This window comes from Anoplophora glabripennis, unplaced genomic scaffold, assembly GCF_000390285.2.
Source record: "Anoplophora glabripennis isolate ALB-LARVAE unplaced genomic scaffold, Agla_2.0 scaffold901, whole genome shotgun sequence".
Taxonomy (NCBI): domain Eukaryota; kingdom Metazoa; phylum Arthropoda; class Insecta; order Coleoptera; family Cerambycidae; genus Anoplophora; species Anoplophora glabripennis.
The window spans coordinates 49,442-55,522 of NW_019416982.1; the positions used below are offsets into that span (position 1 = coordinate 49,442).

A 6,081-nucleotide genomic window follows, 5' to 3' on the forward strand; every position below is an offset into this window, starting at 1 on the left:
ACAACTACTAAAACAAATGGATTGGTCGGAATGGCCCCATACCTTAGCCACCTAGATCACCACTTCATCAAATTTGGATAAATTTGATGAAGCGGTTTTCCAGGTTTTTTAAAAAATTGTTTTATTTTTGATAATTTCAACGTTTTGTATCTGGCGGAGGTTTTCTGCGCCTATGTTGATAGAGCAAAGTGATATTAATTTTTGTTGTTTATTACTTTCCCGAAGTTTCTAAAATCTGGACCACTCAAATTCGTTTGATTTTTCCCTATTTCAACGTTTTCTTTACTTGGCTAATATGTCTAACAACTCGTAAACCATTCACTTTTCGACAAAAATAAAAGACTGTTTTTTCATCCGGAATGTTTCAGACCGTTATAAAATGTATTCATATTACCAATTAATTCATTGGCGTAGAAGTTTTACTTTAAATAAGAAAACTATATCCTTATTTCTCCGCCTCTGGTTTTTGAATTTGCACTTGGTATATACAAACATAGAAGGAATATATGAAAAAAAAAAATATGTACCAAATTTGGATAAATTTGATGAAGCTATTTTCCAGATATTAAAAAAATGTTTTATTTTCATAGAGCAGTGATGTTAATTTTTGTTGTTTAGTACTTTTCCGAAGTTTGTCTATTAAAATCTGGACCACCCTGTATAGTGACTCATTGGATTATTATCTCTTTTTAGTTTTGAGATAAATGAATCATAGGAAAAATACTTGAGAACTACAGATTCTTGAAAATCTAATTTCGTCGAAATTAATGCCGCATGTATTTTTTTAGTCGAACATCTCTACAGTTTAGATGTGTAAGAAAATTGTAATAGGTAGGTACTGCAAACTGAAAAATAAATTAGGCATCAAAATTGCATTGAGTTAAGAAAGCAGAATTTATCCACCAACTTATTGATAAATTATGTATTCCAGTGGTAGAAATTTCTTAGGGTGATATCTTTTCTTCTCTCAGAAAAATGTTTGCGTCCATACTTAAAAAAAACCTGGTAAAGTTATTGATCATTTATTTTAACTGGAAGAAAAAAATCATTTATTGATTTTCGTGTACTATGGTTCTGCTTTTGAATTATCTGATTTTTATAACTATTGCGGTAGGGTAGGTATATGAACAAAATGTACTTGCATTTTTTCTTACATACTTTTCATTTTTTTATTCAACCAAATACAATACAAGAAAAAGACAAAAATTTATTTTTTCAAATAGAATAACAGCAAAAATCTAAATCAGGCGTTTTTAAAAGTCAGGGGTGTTGGAATTATTTTTTTCTATACACCCTCGAAGTTTACTCGTTCATAAACTATTCTAAAACAATAAATGTAGACCAGTTATAGTTGTAAAATAAAATATAAGTATTAAATTCTTATTTGTATGATTTATTTGAATAAATTATTACTGAAATTTCATCCATGTGTATCATATATAATACAAAACTTCTAGGCAACGGCCATACCACGATGTAAAATACCAGTTCTCGTCCGATCATTATTGAAGTCAAGCATCGTCGGGCGCGGTTAGTAATTGGATGGGTGACCGCTTGGGAACACCGCGTGTAGTTGTCCTTTTTTTAATTTCTAGAAACTGACACATCGTAATGCACTTAACTTTCTACATTTACAAAAAAAAGGATGAATTGAATCATTATTTTTAACATATTTACTAAAGAAAAGAGTGCCTCATCTCAAGTTGACTGTTAGAGGTAGTTGAAATTTGTTCAGTAGCTCAGCAAAGACTTGTTCTTTTGGGTCCTCATAATAATGTTAGCCCTAGGGTCTTCAAAGGTGCGACCTTATCTTATAAAAGTGAATTCATCATCTATAAAGTACATGTTAGGTATCCTGGAATTGACTTGCAATATTTTACCTTTTATAGTGTTTCAAAAAGGATGAAGTTTATCATAATTCTAATATGTTTCATAAAGAAAAGAATGCCTCATCTTAAATTGACTTAGTTGAAACTTTTCAGCAGTTCATTAGAGACTTGTTCTTTACAGTCCTCATAAGAATGTTACTCCTATGATCTTCAAATGGGCGACCCTGTCTGCATGTGATAAAAGGTATAAAGATTGGAACTCAAAAATATGTTCTCTCAAATCTGCAAAAATATAAAGAGTATCCTAAAATTAGACCGCCCATTTTACCAGCCCATTCAACGGTTAATAATAAAACAATTTTAGACGAACGTAGGCGCATAAATGTCTCCTAGGCGGATAAAAGCCTCTTAAACGGTGAACTCCTAAAACTGCTTTTTTTTCTATATACTTATCTCCGAACCATTCACAGTAAAACGATGAAATTTGAGATTAAATATTAATATTGGGTCTCGGCAAAAAATCTAATGGCCATAAAATAATTTTTATATTTTAATCAGGCGTGATATAATCTGAGGGAGACACGATTAAATTTTGCTCTAGCATTTTTGTAATTTATAGCATAAAAAACATATGAAAAGAAAATATTATTATAATTAAAGTAGAACTAAACAAAATCAGTAGCTTAAGAATACAATAATCAACATAATTTGTTTCATTCTTTAATTAAAAATAAAGGCTTTCCTAAGAATTCACTTTTATAAATTATTGTTAAACTTTAATAGATAGTTGCAAATTTTAATAATCAATTTCTATATGTAACAAAATTTCAGTTTTACTACATATAAAAACACCGTGAAAACTAAGGTACAACCTATCGAAATAATAGAAGAGTACCTTTTTATCACAAAATTGTTTATAATTTTTGTTATCAATCTGTTAAAAATATAATACTGCACCAAATTTAAGCGTTTTATTACAAATGGATCGGAAGTATCTAGATAAAAATCACTCTTAGGTGTTCACCTAGGCTTTTATTTGCCTAGAAGGCATTTGTGCGCCTAAATACGTTCATGTCAACTTATTTATTTTTATCCGTAGAAATATTGCCGGCCAATATCAGGATACCTGCATACATTTCGAACTGATAAAAAATGACAGGCACGATGATCTGCAAGAATCCTGATAGCTTTTATCACACACACACAGGGCCTCAGCCCTAAAGGTATGAGGATCCAAAAGAACAGGTCTTTGCTGAACTGCTAAACAAATTTCAACTGCTAACAGTCGACTTGAGAGGAGGCACTTTTTTTTGAGCAAAAATGTTAGATATAGAATAATGTTTATCTTTTTAAAAACTAAACAATTAAATACATTACAATCTGTCAAAGTTTCTAGAAATTAAAAAAGGGACAACGACACGCGGTGTTCCCAAGCGGTCACCCATCCAAGTACTAACCGCGCCCGACGATACTGGACTTCAGTGATCGGACGAGTACATGATACAATAAACTTATAAGATATGATACTAAGAGGTCTCATTTTCGTTCGACTCTGCGCATGACGTCATGTGGCTAGTAAACGCCCATATTGTTCAATTATTCACACGTAAGAGCATGGAAAATACGGCTAATTAAAATTTCTAAACATGTTTTTGCCTTAAATCACAAATATTTAAATAATACATAATTACAGCATTTATTTAACAAGTGTAAATAAAAAAACGAAGCTTTAAAACTATACACACAATTTGTCCCTAAAAACACGAACTACGGTAACTATCATTTTAATAATTTTACAACAGAGCGGCGTAAAAACGAAAGAGACGTCCGTTTTCAAAACTATATTATTTCATTTATTATTAAATTAAACATACATTTTTTTAGTTTTAATGTATTTTGACATATTATGTAATATTTGCATAGATTATTACTTATGATCAAAGTCAGATACGCCACTTCGTGATTCCAAAATTATTCCTTTGTGACAGAGATAAGAAGCAAATACACATTTTTTTTAAAGTGATTTTTATTTATAAAAAGGCATTCGATTTCTTACATAAAGTATAAAACAAAAATTTAAACAATGTAGCCCTTAATTTTAGTAATGAGGTAAAAATATAAATACAAAACTAAATAAAAACAGTATTACTTATTTTAAACATTATTATTTGTTGTCATCGGGTAGGCTTTCGTAAAAATTAACAATTCAGTACCCAAGCGCAAAAGTTTTTGTGCAGATATTTAGGTGATTGAACTTCTATTTAACAATTTTCTTTAATTTCCTTTTTCTGCTCAATGAAGCACAAGCTCACACAACGAATTAAATTAGAAATACAGGCAGGAACAATAAAAAAAACTTGGAAAAACGCACACAACACTATAAGAATATGGCCACGATCCGTTTGTTTACTTTTTGACTTACCACATGACGTCAGCAAGATAGCCAAGATGGCGCCGTGCATGCGCAATATCATATCTCTGTATGGTTGTATCATGGGACGAGAACTGGTATTTTACATCGTGCTATCAGAGAATACTATATCAACGAGAAGCGACAGCAAGACTTTCTGCGTTAACAGTTTTCGTATGCGCTTGCGCGAATTGGGTTGTGTTGTTGTCAGTTGTCAGTGGCTGTCAGAGCCGCCAAATATAAATAGAAGAAACGAGTAATAGTTTTTTGGCGGTGGACAGTTGTGTTGTATAATGTTAATTGCTAGTGGGTTTATTTGTAATGTATTTCGTTTCCATCTACAATTAGAATCAACTTGAAATCAATAAAATGCATGGTTATTATTGTGCTTTTCGCGATTGTTCATCCAAAACTGGTGAAGGATTAACCCTTTTGAGATTACGTAAGGATTAGAAAGGTAATTATTATTATTATTATTTTAAGTACCTACCTATAAACTGTAAATCAGAAAAAAGCATTTTGATTTTAAAAAAATAATGTGGTATGTTTTCTTTTAATATGGTATTGCATAAGTATAGAGAATATCTTTAGGAAAATTTTTCTTTTTGTTTGCAGTGCTCGAGTGTGGATAGAAACTTGCAATAGACTCGATTTATTGCCTAGGATTGTGGATGTATATAAGAATTATAGGCTTTGTGAACACTATTTCGAAACCAAATATATTGGTATAGGGAATGTAAGAATAACCTTATTGCCAAACGGAATACCTATACAGTTTCCTCAACTTAGAAATGGGCAAGAAGAGGCAAAAATTGTGGAAGATTGACATTGTCAGGTACATACCTATTTTTAAAAACTATTTCAAATATTGCAGAAAAATATTATCTGTTTAATAAAAATATTAGTTGTAAAACATCTTGTTTTATTTTTTTTATATATTATATCTAATTTGTCTACATTTTACAACAGTTATCCTTGTATTATATGAACAATGTTTGATACTGATGCAGTTCGTTCAGTGTACATCTATTCAAAAGTGTATCTTCTCTCAGTGTAAACGAATGTGTTTCTGTCAAATCGGTCGACTCTAGCGTGACCACAAAACATCAAAGGAGCCGCCGTTTCTGTCGCTTCTCGTTGGTATAGTGTTCTCTGGTGCTATGGTCGTTGCCTTTTGGTTGTTTACGACTTATGATATACATGAATGAAATACTCAGTAAAAATTTCATTTTTTAAATATAAAAAATGCAAATAATAATTTAAGACTTAAAAACAAATATTTCATTTTGCAGCTGGTCTGTTTCCTTTATTGCTTAACAAAGCTTATTCTTTATAAATACAGGGTTAAGAAAAATGAACCAGCAAACTTTGCAGGAATATAGAACTTATAAAGATAATGCGGGTAAGCTATTCTCCATTTTTTCGCAATTAGGTTATTGAGGAGTAGGTGTTGAAATTCTAACACATAGAAATCAGAAAATTTGAAAACAGAACATAATATGCGAAAATAAATAAATATTATTTTTTTTTTCCAAATAAAATAAATGATCAAAAACCAGATTTTTTAAGTCTGATGTCTGATACAAAATTATAACAAATTTCAAATTCTTCGAAAATGCGCTTTGGAACATAGTTTATTTAAAAATTATTTATTTGGGCCTATAAATAACAATGTGCACGATTCAAGAGTATACAATACAAGATAAACATAAAAAGGTCTAGTACACACTCTGGGCAAGCATCCATCTCCTGTTTAAAGTACTGCAAATCCCCAGGGTCGACGTTTAGTCACTCTTGGGTTGGCGGGTGACTCTTCATCTCTCCAGTTCCCAGGTCAGCTCC

At 31.0% G+C, this 6,081-nt stretch overlaps 1 pseudogene; it reads left to right on the plus strand.

The window, feature by feature from the left end:
* Positions 1 to 1,456: 1,456 nt before the first annotated feature.
* Positions 1,457 to 1,579, plus strand: LOC111692067 (annotated as a pseudogene).
* Positions 1,580 to 6,081: the final 4,502 nt, after the last annotated feature.